Raw genomic sequence first — 14,165 nt, forward strand, 5'->3', positions numbered from 1 at the left:
ATGATCGCAAAAAATATATTTAAATACAGTACATACATTATTGTGTTCCGACTTACAAACCGTTCGACTTACGAACAGTTCTCAGGAACGTAACTCGTTCGTAAGTCTGCCGTATATAGATTGTTGGTCTACGAGAATAGAATTTATTAAAATATAATAAGAATTCACAGCTCATTATGAATCGACTCCTGGATGAAGGCTTTGCCAATTTTAAAGTCATATTGCAAAAGGCAGTTGGAACATTAGCACACTGCAATGGTGAACCTAACTAATAATATGCATATAACGGTCCAAATTAATCGAACTTGCTTAGTCAATAGAGGATCTTGCCACAGATAATCAGCTAACCCGCAGGAGACGCTCAGTGTTAATACAAAATCCAAGTTAGTGCATGTAAGATTAGCCTCCTTGACAACCATGACAAAAAAATAATTTCAACTATAAACATTCACATCGTCATGCAGGGGGAATATTCTTAAATAAGGCACTCGCTACACAACCAGAACAGCATCAGTGCCAGTTTATCCAAGGTGAGACGAGGCATGATTTAATATTCTTACCAGCTGAACACCTCAAACCAGTATCTCAGGCATCTCTGCCTGAAATCAACAAAAGTAATACGTGCTTTATTCTGAGCACAGTGGCACTTGAACAATGTGCCTTAAACCAGCCGGGAGTTGTATAACTTTGCACGAAAGGGATGGGGGGGGGGGCCTGCCCAAAGCGGGTGATTTACTTGTACGTGCCTTCTTTGGCGGTATCTTATAATTTAACGGTCACCAGTTGAGTCGGGAATGGCGCGTTCTGCACACACCTTTGACGGGAATCTTAAAACACAGAGAGTACAGCGGGCACCACTACAAGGGAATTGCCTCTACAGAAATGGTATTGCTTCAAGAGTAGTGATCATTAGCACACAATCACCTGTGCATCCAGTATTTTTTCTTTATATATTTGTTTGTCGAGATTTTTTTTATTGCTTGCTGCGTAACAGGTACACCTAGGGACATATGCATCAACTGTCAACTCTAGGACAAACTGACCCGAGCCGGCTCTGACCTCTACAACTGACCACACCTACTAGGTAATTCAGCCACCCCAGTGCAGTGTAATTTACAATGTGCCACATGCTTGCCAGTGCTCGCTTGACGGATAGCACTCTGTTGCTTTAGCATATCAAAGCACCACAGTTTTCACTGAGTTTTAGTTCCACGTCTTTGTCTTTCTTCGGTGCTGTACTTGGAAATTGGTTTAATATTTATGAACATTTTCAGTGCATAAGAATTGTTATATTGAGTCATAAATTGCACCAATAATATGAAACAAAATTATCCATCAAAAGGAACAGTGTTGAGTATGATATCACATGAAAAAGCAAATGTTCTCTGGTGATTGCTTTTCATGCATGTCTTTGCCAGAGACCTGAATATTGATGAATAGAGTATTCAGCACATTCGCCGAGAAAACATCGTAAACACTTAAAGGTCGCACATTCACGGTCGGCTTTTATTCTGTGGTGGGTCACAGCAGTCTGCCCACGGACACACGTCAGAAGATCACTCGTAAACAACCCAAATCCCTTTCAGTCGTTTTGGGGATGTCAAACGATCATGGGTGGGCAAAGGTGACCACTCCAAACACTGTAATCAATGAAGAGAAACCAATCACGTGTTTTTTAAGCTTGCTGGATTGTAAAAAACAAATTTGGTAGGGTTGCTTCAAGCCAAGGAAATGGCAGTTAACAATCGCTAGATTCATTATCTGGCGCGTTATAAATGTCATTATTGACTATTTTTAAATGTCATTATTATGAATGGTAGTTATTACATTGTCGTGTAAATAGTAGATATATATGTATCTGTGTTTAAATTTGCATGTAATTTAAATTTCCTTCAAATGTTCGTGTAACGTAAAATTTGATTGGCTATAATTGTTCAGATATACTATATGCTTCAAATATTACAGAAGAATCATGAATTTTGTATGGATATGCATTTACTTGTGTGATTGCATGGAATACAAAGGAGACATCACAGTGCTTGTCTGGCTTGACCACCTGAATGTGAAATTGTAGTTGTTACTCTGCATCTTCATCAGCCATATGAAAAAAGATTGGTGGGAATATTCTTCCATGTGTATGTGATGCTATCAAATTATAGTTTAAAAGAAATGCATCACAATAATGTGCGGCCCTTTGTCAATCTTATAATGGTTGAAGGCTCCCTATGCCGCATCAGTCATAGTGGTTGTGTTGACCAAACTCCATCATGGCAGTCAGTGAAGGTTGGTGAAGGGCGGGCCCCAGGACTGCTCAGATATCACTCGGCACTGATGTTAGCCATGGCTGGCAATCGAACTCAGGTTTGTATGTGTACGAATCAGTGCCAACAGTTTACATAGGCGACGCTGCCACAATACACCCTAATCTTAAACATGATGCTATGAAAAAATGAACCTTATGGCGGGACCCCGGGGTCCCGAATAAACGGAAGTCACAATCGCAATTAATTAATTAATTAGTTTTTGACGACTCCGTCCCACCGCGCACATAAACGCCGCGACCCACCTGGCGCGGATCGTTCTGTTGCCGTGTCGTCCAACGCGCAGCGACAAGGAATGCGCCCAAGAGCTGAACAAGCGAATGCACTCCATGCTCGGGTACGGGCAGGATCATAAGTGTTATCCAAAGCTTCTCAAACTACCCACACGACTTAAGTCCTTTATTTGTCATAACGGTATGCATAATACAAGGAAACTGCTCTCTTATCTTTATTATTATTTGTGACCTACCAATGTCTGCAGCCAGGATCAATCGATGACAATCCTATTACCTACAGATATTTAACAGATGAGATGTGTGACACCGTTAATTAATCCTGTTTGATAATACTTCTCTTTTCCGTTGGCATCTGTGCAGATAGGTTTTTTTTGCGGTTAAGCCATAGTCCCCACATACCGCTCGTATCAATGCGGATAAGAGGAGCGGCGACCCACTACTCTGTTACAATATGAACAATGCATTGAAAACGAGTACTATTTTTTTACAAAGTGTGTTCACAAATCCACACTGAGAAACACGATGATTGACAGAGGAGTGTACATTTTTTTTCGATAGTGTATTTAAATACAGGTACTGCAGGTAAGTAGTTTTCAGTTTGAAAGGCATAGTTTAACAAGACAACACTTGCCACCATCCTTCAAACCCATTGGTGAAAAAGAGCAAAATTTGTGTTTACATTATAATATAATGTTTATGCAAGAGCCGGGGGCTTATGGGACTCCGGGGTCCCGCCATAATGTTGAAATGTATAAAAAAGTGAAATCTATTCATAGAAACGAAATTCAACATTTGTAAAAGAATTCAAGACATATACCACATTCCTGTGCAGTAAATTGCGCGTGTGTTCGGCACGCCATGCCGACACGGAATAAGATTTACACCGGTCGAGCCAAACCTGCTAGGCAGCATCGCTGCAAGGCGGAAGGAGTTCACGAGGCCACAGGTAATTTGCATTGCGAGACTGCGTCACAAGGACGTCACACCACCCTTCCCAGAAGTTGAGCAATTACCTGGCACTTTCACGCATGCACACCTATGTACTTAAAAAAATGTGAACTGAAAAAAATGTTATTAGGAATGTTACTGAATTACTTAATCATAAATAAATGACTTCGTGAATAGTATTGCAATCTTCTCCCCATAACATTGTATTGTTTGGTTTAAACTTTTCAGTGTACAGGTATTTGAGCATACGATCACGCACCTGTGATTTCGGTGCTTGACAAGTGCAAAACCGATCAAAATCCGTATTGTTAATAATTATGATTTAGAAGATTATTGCAATCTCTCTCTTCAAACAATTTCACTGATTTCCTATCTTCCACCATATGCATAACACGTGAACGTCTGTATACATAATATATGGCAGACTGGTAACATTAAGTTAAATCATTTTAGAAATCTCACAATTGGTAAAATATTGTTATGGATGTATTTTTATATTCATCAGAGATTAATGGCAACCAATGCTTCTTTCAGTTGGGAGACATCATTACACTCACTGCTGGCGCATGTGCGGTAAGCAGTGTTTCTCTTACGAGCAACGCAGGTGGTGTCACCTTTTGAGCTATTCTAATACAATGAGGAAATTTGAATCCAGACACCATTCACATATGGTAATTCGGTATTATCATACATGCCTCATTAACAGCTCTGAGCAACGCCAAACTTGTGAAACCTGGTTTAGCCATGCAAATTAGGAGACGGTGGAATTGTATAGCACAAGCACAATGGTGAATCGAGATGCTGGGCAGATAACACGAGAACAGAATGTCTCACACTATAATGCCAAAAAGTAGGTTAATATGCCAAATGTAATAGTTGCTAAATACATACACATGACAATTATGCCTGTCCATTGTATGAATATGAAATGGGTTTTGCTTTGCAGGGGCTCATGTAAATGTAGGAGTGGATACGCAGCGTCAGGGCTGATATTTTATTGAATAAAAGTTTTCTTATTTTCCTTGACACTTTCGCCGAGTTCATATATAAACATGAGATGTAACAATCTGTCAAACGACAGCTCATTCAATGCAATTGATGTGGTGGTCTCGAAGGAGTTCTTCGGACAAACATGCGTGCTTATTCTCCTTTCGTATGGTTGGTGTAGATGCAGAGCAACATTCACCCTTACTTTCGCACAGGAGAGGCGCTTATCACAGAGAGTGCCCGTGTTCCGACATGTCCTTATAAAAAACGTGGTGTTTTAGCATTTAGAAGTGTAATGCTTGCTGGTGTTTGAGCAAACATAACATTTCATAACTAGATCTATTATGCGCACAAAGAATACACTTGTTGGAGTGCGAGTTGGTTTGTAAATTATGAGAAAGGAGAAGTCACCGCCAATGCGAAAAAAAACATTAAGCAAATTAATTGTGAGCTGCTGCCTCAAGTCAATGGGCATTATTGTGCATGTTCAACCGGTGAAATACGTGCCATCTAGGATGTGTATTTACCATAGACAAGGTGCAGTTTCTTTGACGATGCTAATTTATACAAATATAGGGTGTACGCATGATACACTTCCACAACATAACTACAACAGTACTGTACTAGCTTCCCGTTGCAATGACGATGGCTGTCTTGGAAACTTCGAGTTAGTTTACGTTACCCATTGTATAATTGTTATTATGATTATTCAACAACGTTCATGGCTAAAATGAGTGTCAGCAAGTTAAGACTCACAACTTAACCGTGCACAACCCTTCAGTGTCACTTCATATGAAGTTTGTTTGAACCATATCGAGAGCGAAGCAGAAATCTAGTACAGTACCATGTACAAATTATTTCACGATTTTTTATACTTCTGTAATCTCAGTAAGTTTCTTCGGGAACTGTTCCACATCCACCTATTATATCGGTGACTTTCATGTGAATGTGCAGTCGGATTGTAAGTCATCACCGCTTTATCAGTGTAATCGGATGGGGGCTAATTGTGCGTCCTGTATTGCACGAAAAACATTTGCCACAAGGCCACCACTGTGTAATGGGAGATGTCAAACCACTACCTGGACAGATCTGCTTACAGCTAAAGCGTCTGTGAATGGATTCTTTATAAGGACCTTATAACAGAACAAAGTTCTAGAGTGGACGGCAAGTCTCTCTTTTTATAAAATCAGCATTCTTGCTTCACAGTTGTTTGCTTAACTTCACAATCAAGTTATTTTAGTTAAATCATAAATTACTTTGTAAATAATGCAAGATACAGTAATTTCAGTTCCTAAGTTTATGCACATTAAGTTACCTTTTTACGGCACTTTATGCCTTTTATTTTAGTTGAAATGTATATTTTTATGTAATATGCAACCATTGAAACTGATTTTCTTAAGTATAATTTAGTATACACTATTACCAATATATAAATAATGATACCGTACTTTTGTTTTAAGTAAACGAATGGCCATTCGTCACTGTCAACACCTTGTGGCTTGCCTGCAGTAATAACAGCACAATCATTCACAGCCGTTTCCTGGTCCACTGCCTCTTGAAGTGTCCCCCACACAGCATTGGTGATTGGGGTTTGATCATACTTCACTAGGCTAGTCAGTTTAGGTTGGTGAAGAGAGGGCCCAGGGATACTTTAGATGTTTGCTATGGCTGGGAAATGAACTCACGTCACCGGATTCACAGTGCAGTGCGTGAACAGCCGTGATACCCGTTCCACCAGACATTTATTTTATCTCTCCGTCTTCCAATTGTGGCGTTGGTCACACGGTAATCCCATGTGACCATGTGACCATGGGATTACTGCTTCTACAGTAACCATGGGATTACCGTAGAAGCAGTGGTAGCAAGTTGCGGTAGTCTGGTGGTCTTGGCCCAGTCACCAAGGGATACTTTACAACAGGCTTGGACAAACAACGTGTGTGTTCCATTAATGGAATCGTACTCCATCCTGAAAGTACAAACAGCGTTCGAAAAATGGCCGTAAATCTTCTACCATAAGGATTGCGGAAATGAGGAAACCTGGCACGTTGATGGCTCTAAATGATATGTGTGGGTGGGAAATTACAGGAATGCAAGAATTGTTTCATTTATCAGACATTACACGTACAAACGTGTCACTGGCTTAGATCATTTTTAAATATTTGAACACTTAAAGTGTGTGCATTTAGTTGGAAGAATGGGGAGTGATAGTGTTGCAATTAGCCCGCTGCGCTATACACCTGGCGACCCAGATTTGATTCCCGCTCATGCCCAACACCAGTGAAGAACATCTGATCCGGTCCTGGGCGTCCCTTCGGTCGACTCAGCCTCAAATGAGTACCTGGTGTAGTGTGTAAACATCGGCACTAGGGAGACAAAGGTGGTCGGGCGTGGTGCTGGCCAACCACCCCCCTGTGTACTCTGCCGGCCTTCATAGTTGTTACTCGTTAATGGCAGTTGCTCCTGCAGTTTGTGAAGGCTATAGGGGGGATCTTTGTATCAGTTGGAAGGGCTGCAGGGCACCAGACCGTTGACCAGCTTTTTGTTTTTCATACCAGGACATTTGTTTTAGCCTGGGTAGATTCTCACCAGCGACACTTGACCTGGCAGTCTGTAATTTCGGATGAGAGTGATTTGCTACTATGTGTAGGGAATAAATCAGATGCAATCTTAAATCGCTCAGCATTTTTGGGACCCAACATTAACAGCACCAACGGTCGCACATTCTATTCAATGATTTCACCCATATTCGCTGGACCCTGCTAAAGCAGTGTGGAGTTTACACCAGTGTTCTTCATTACAAGGCCTGCGGGCCACTTGCGGCCCCTGGTGGCCTTTAGTGTGGCCCCTGACATGCGGCCCACCGACAATCACAACATGTGAAAACAGCCCCCATTGTCATGCTGCTGCTGCTGTCGAGCCCAAATTCCTTCAAATGGGTGGTGGCCCTCACACTGATGTCTTATCGACGAGAGTGGCCCCCCTCTGAAAATGAGTGAAGAACACTGGTGTGCACATGTGGTGTTTGTAAAGAATAGGGTCGTTTGGTGAGGCCTTGAAGCAGACTATACGAATTCAATACATCACAGGAAACTGTTGAGACCATTGACTTTGGTGTGGGGAGTCAAACATCTGAGATGAACAGATGACGACTCTGTCTTGTTAAATGTGGCAGGAAATTATTGCGCTGCTACAGGAAGTTAAAAAGGTTGTTGGGTGATATATTGATCTGATAGTGTTCTTACAGCCACAATTGCAAACTCAGAATCAACATACATTTGTGATAAGATACGAGTAGTACAGGACTGTATTTGCTCAAAAGTGTCCTTCATAAACTGTAATTAAACAAATGTGTACAGTACATATATGTAATTCCCTTTATAGATTATAAATATATAACTAATCTTTACCATGTGAATACCAATAATGCTTTCACTCATGAAAATTTAATATAGCATAAAGAAGGAGAACCAGTACGCTACAAAGTCAAATATGTAAAGATTTGGCGGAATGAATGAAGTGCCTCAGTTGTGAACATTTCCTTTATTTTCACTGTGCACAAAACTGTTTCACCTGCACCGTCACCCATATTCACATCCGACCACAATGTCCGGTCATTTCCATCTGCCCAGAAACTGCTGTCTGATTGACTGTTCCGGCTTCTTAGCACTTGAGGAGAGAACCTCAGATTTTGATTGCAAACAATGTCAGTATGTGGAATATAGTCAGATAACCACCCATTTTGGTTCTTCATCTTTTAAGTCGCAAAATAGCAGATGCCTTCCTTATTAAAAAGGACCCACTAACCTGCTTATCGGCATTCAAATTCCTGTGAAAGTGGATTCCTGCTCAGTGTGGAGATGGACATTCCAATTTCCCATGGTGGATGCCAGTCTCCTCCGAAGGTTGAACACTCTCGAATTATAAGTAAAAATGTAAATTTACACGTTTAAATATTTAAAATGCAGAGCCACCGGGAGCGCTACCTGGTGTTGGGTGGCCATAAAAAAACACACTTTCTACAGTGATCGAGCTGAACATTAAATACCCCATGTTCACCTCTCGGCAAATGTGGGCATTCAAACGATCGCCGGTATGCATATTGGCATGCTTTCACACTGCAAGTAGCCAACCGCGCTAATCGGAGGTGTTAATCAGAGTAAACCCAACCGGTATGAAAAGCAATGTAGATGAAGCCTCAATGCGAGTAGATAACACATTTCGCACCTCCGATTTTCAATTCCTCACGTTCACCTCTCGGCAATGTGTGCATTCATACGATCGCAAGTATGCATGTTGAACTTCTTTCACACCGAAAGTAGCCAACCGTGCTAATCGGGGGTGCAATCGGAGTAAAACAAAATGGTACAAAAAATAATGTAGGTGAGGCCTCGATGCGTGTAGATAACATTGAAAGCTTCAGCGTCATCTGAGAAATACCACAGTGGGCAGCGTTTCACTTCTGTGTCCCCACAGATATGCCCGTCATCAAGATGATAACCACCTTGCCTGGTATACAGGAGGTCGTGGATTCTATCCCAACCCTGACGTCTGTTTATTTGGAGTTTGCATGTTCAACCCGTGGTCGTGTGGATTTTTCTCCGGGTACTCCGGTTTTTCAATCCACATTTATAATCATGTGTTTAAAGTATTTGACTGCTTTATATTTCCACCTGATAAGCCACTTTGTTGAGCTATCATTTCTGAAAAAGAGCTACAGTATATAGCTCAGTGGCCCTTACCTGGTAAAATAAAAAATAGTTTAAAGTGAGTTTAGCACTGACCAGCGCAGTAAAGCGGTGTCAAACAGCCATAACGACCTGCACGGTCTTGCCTGTCCGCAAGCGAACTTGCCGGAACCAAACATAACGACCGTCTAAGAAGATGCCGAAAAAAAAACGACGGCAGATGCAAGAGAGGTCATCATGCTTGGGGACGACCTGATTGATGATGAAGACCTCCACGGTGTTCCCTCATCCAGCAGTGGAATTATAAAGGGGTGCACCAGTGCGACGTGCACAGTAAATGTAACCACATTTAATGTAAGTACAGTTTCAAAACTGACAGTGGGTTCCTGCTGCAATCGCCCGTGATGTGTGTTTTGTACACGGTGGATTTTTTTAAAGACGTCTCGGGTGCGGTGGAGGGCTTCAGTGACGCTGCGGGCTGGTGGATGTTGCAGAAGTAAAACCAACGAGTGCATGAGACACCCAGCTGCAGGGCAACCCGGTGGCTGTAACACGCACTGCGAGAGGCAGGTGTCTGCTATGTTTGAGCAGAATGTGAGCAACTGCGTAGCTCTCGCCGTGTATCTGGGAATGTTCCGGGTTGTTGTTTGGGCACAGTGTCCAGCATTTCGCCTCACGTGCTTGCCGGGAGCATCTTTTCTATTCAGATCTTAAAGAAGTTCCCAGCACAGCGAATGAAAACGTCGGACTGACGTTAGTTCTGGAGCAACACGCGGTACGAGAGCTGTTGAGGAAGACCACGAAGACCTGCGGAGTCAACATTGAGTATCCTTCCACCGTTCACATGGGTTCTCTCTAGGCACTCTGCTTGAAAAGGTTTTGAGAAGCAAATTTAAGATTTTAAAAAGTAAAATAAAGTATAGGAATAGGTTTTACCCTTTTAACTGGCACAAAAACTGACACCTTTATTCAAGGCATCATGTTTGCAATGACCACAACACAAGCAGTCAAAATGCAAACAAAAAAGACAACTCTGATAATAATATGCACTGTCCTTGAATTTGATTGGTCCACACCCGAGACAGCTTTTCTTAGAGCCTAGTCCACATTGGTGTTGGACCAGAAGACGCCAAAAGACGTCACAATAAAGTAGTTGTGTATGGTATATCGGGATATATTCCCTGTGTTAACCTCTCGGAAATATGCGCATTCATACGATCGCAAACTTGCACGTTGAACTCTTTTTTGCACCGTGCGTAGTCAACCGCCATAACCGGAGGTATGAATAGGAGTAAACACAAACAGTACAAAAGGAATGTCGGTCAAGCCTCGATTGTGCGTAGATAACATCGCAGCTTCAGCATCACCTGAGATATAATGTATGGCATATGCAGTATATCTGCACCTCCGATTAGCAAGATTGGCTATGTACGGTGTGAAAGAAGTTCAATACACATACATATTGTACACACAATGTAAGTTATATTACAGTTATTAATTAGAGATCCAAAATCATTATATATTTATATAAAAAAAATAACTGTCGTCAATGTGCGGACACATTCCTTGCTAGATGGCAGGCACAATTACACAATCTAGGATTCACAATGCAGCCATAGCCATGAGGACATCAGCATAGCCACCGTGTTACTGAACTATGAACTCAATATTGACATTAGACACGTACTACGCATGGGGCAGCACCACGTTAATGCAGCTTCAACGAGTGTGCAAACATAACAGAAAGCCCACACCCAGTGACAATTTAAAATCCGTTACTTAATACTATTTCCAAAATAAAGACGTGGCACACAGAGAGAGAGATCTCCAAAAAATAGATGCGTGATAGTTATTAACTTAAAATAAACTTAAATATGTGGCCTTTGAGAAACATGTCAAAATTAAAACTTGAAGTACGTGTGTTTTTCATGGTTATGCTACCTCTAGTTTAGCTATTATGTAACTGACAATTTCAGAAGGACCGATATTTGCTCATGGTGCATGTGAAGCAAGTGGTATAATAGAAATGCAAACACATGTACTCGTTCTCGCATTTGCTGAAATGTTGGGAATGTGGACATTTATTCATAGAGTGTTGAATGGACACGAGCCACCTTCTGTATTCACCGAACAGGCCTGGTCTTTGTGTGCCGGCCTGTGACGACAGAAGGGAAGGCTGTGTCTGGTGGGGTACTTTGCGTGCTGGAGGCTGTAACTTGCTGCTGCGTGTTTGTTTGTCGAGGAGCGTATGCGGTCAACGCCATCTCAGTGCGCAACTCTGGTTTTGGTACAACTTTCTGACACTGAGTTTGTCTGTGCTTCCTGCCCTTCATAAGTCGCTCGCTCCAATAACAGGGTTTCCTCACGAAACGGTTTCAATGGGACATCACGCTATATACCGACATCTTTGTCTTTTGGTTCTGTGCACAAATACGTACGTGGGGTACGAGTCCGTGCGTGGGTTGGTTCTTTAAAAGTGAACACAGTGAGTGGAATGCAATATTAAAAGCTGAGTCAGATGTTTAACTCCATAACGATACACACTACACTGGTTACCTGTATGCATTTACCTAATAACAGCTAAATCATATATAAGACAGGTTCAGATACAACTTGCCACTTGTACTGGATGGGAATAGAACCCAGATTGCAGAGATCATAGAGCTGTGCACAAACCACCTTCAGCTGCCCACTCACACACCTCAGATTAGCACAGTTGGCTACTAACAGTGCGAAATAAGTTTAACATACATTCGTACGCATTCCCTAACATACACACACAAGGTAGCAAGGTAGCTCCAAAGGACGATTAACCAATATTTTTTTATGATGCAGCTGAACCCATACCTCGCTGCATCTTGAAAAATCCCACATAACAGCTATGAGCAGCAGAGTTACAAGACTATTAACCACAGTGATCGTAAACAATTTTCATTCCATATTTCTAAACTGCTACGATTAGTCTCTGAAAAAGTATTCACAGTTCAGCCCAAGCCAGACCCAGCTTGAAAACACAAGGGTGTACGGAGACCTTGACATCCACCCAACAATTTCATCAGCAATAGTTTTGCCCATGCAGTAAACACCTCAGCCGTGGCTGATCATTGTTTTAATGCGGTGGGCTCACACGAAATTGATTTCTCCAAGACGAAGGTACTCTGCAAACCCACTGGCTATCAACAAAGATTCGTTCATCAAGCCATCCAGATATATAGACACAGACACAATTTCAACCGAGATGGGTACAAACTGATCAATCATTGGAAGGACAGTATTAACCAATTTAATTCATAACTGGCTGTGATGTTTCCATCCTACCTTCCGATGTTAGCAGTTATTTTCGACTGATTTTACATTATCAGGTTCACACTAATACAGCCGCCGTTTACATTGACATGCTAATCTTTCTCACTTTAACATCACTAGCCCCGCCCACTTCGTTGATCAGCCTTGCGCTACACCCATTTAAAACCTTTAAAACAGCCTGCCTCAGCAGTTTCCCCCAACCCCCCTTTTTTATCCTGATGAAGATTGCTTGTGTTGCGATCGACACGTCGTGATATTTTTATTATGTTTTATTAACTTTATCATATTATTTATTATTATTTTATTGTTTTATTTTATTTGTATTCATTTTATTTTCATTTTAATTTATTTTTATGATTTTTTTGTTCTATCTAAATGACTTTACCGAAAGATCCAAAGAATATGAATTCCTGCAGTCACGAAAGCTTTAAGTCACTTTTTGTATTTACAGTACATTAGATATAACCACACATTAAATACAATATTTACAATGGAAACAGTCTACAAGATGTTCTGCTCCAACATGGAAGTATTTTGTCATTTTTAAACTCCATGACTGGGCAATTTGATATTTAAATAAAATTTGGCCTCACCTAAATGGCCCCTTTCCTGCAATTCCGATTAGTATAGTTGGCTATGTTCAGTGCGAAATAAGTTCAACATGCATACGTGCATTCCTGAAAATAGCGTCAAACAGGGCATTCAGCATTCACTTTACAATATATGCCATGCATATATTGTAAATAATTACTTAGTAATTCCCTGCATTTTTACACCATGCCTGTCAAACTCACATCATTAAATCATACAAACTGGCTCAAGAAAACAGCTTCTTAACTACTGGCGAAGGATCTCCATATAGACCAGAGTTCTTCATTACAAGGCCTGCAGGCCAGTAGTGGCCTTTAGCTCGGCCCCTGACGTGCGGTCCTCGGCAATACACAAATGTGAAACCGCTCTGTGCAGGCAGTGTGGCGGCCCTCACACTGGTGTCTTATCGGTGAAAGTGAACCCCCTCTGAAAATTATTGAAGAAAACTGTCACAGATAGTCGTAACATTGTAAAATGTTTCAGTGTGGTGTTGTAATATCTTGACACCTGTTTTGTTGCCAGATAAAATGGGAAAACCCTATTATCATATTTTGGTACTGGCAAAGGAGGTCCCATGATGTAGATGCTCACCCCGAGCTCTCATTACTCTGATAGTGCATTGTCTTTGGGCTATATGCCTTTTGGCGTCCTCTGGTCTAACACCGTTTAAGACGAGGCTCAAAAGAAATCTGTTTCTGGTGTGGACCAATCAGTTTCAAGGACAATGCATATATTTAGAGTATGTTTTTTCTTGGCATTCTGACCACAAGCGTTGTGGTTAATGTAAATATAATTCTTTGTAAAAGGTTTCAGTTTGGTGTTTTAACATCTTACTACCTGTTTTGTTGCCAGAAAAAAGGGGAAAACCCCATTATCTTAAAATAAACTATTTTAAAACTTGAACTTAAAAAACCACGGGGTCTTTTTTTTTCTTCAATGCAATATCCGTTTTCCACTTATCACACCGAGCCTGAAACTAAAGACAACATTGAGGCCTTTCATGCGTTTTGTTTTCTTAGCAAACAGCCCAGATGCTTCGACTATGTACGGGAGGGCATTGGTAGGCTACTGTATAATAATGCCATGTGCTT

The 14,165-nt window shown here is 41.3% G+C and overlaps 1 protein-coding gene across 2 annotated transcripts in view; it reads right to left on the bottom strand.

Annotated features, from left to right (window-relative positions):
• The window catches only part of LOC116943680 (phospholipid-transporting ATPase VA-like), a 56,088-nt gene that overhangs the window by 30,591 nt on the left and 11,332 nt on the right, over window positions 1-14,165 (bottom strand). The gene's annotated exons all lie outside the window — the stretch shown is intronic.

Source organism: Petromyzon marinus, chromosome 18, assembly GCF_048934315.1.
Source record: "Petromyzon marinus isolate PM22_M1 ecotype Great Lakes invasive population chromosome 18, UKy_Petmar_22M1.pri1.0, whole genome shotgun sequence".
NCBI lineage: Eukaryota > Metazoa > Chordata > Hyperoartia > Petromyzontiformes > Petromyzontidae > Petromyzon > Petromyzon marinus.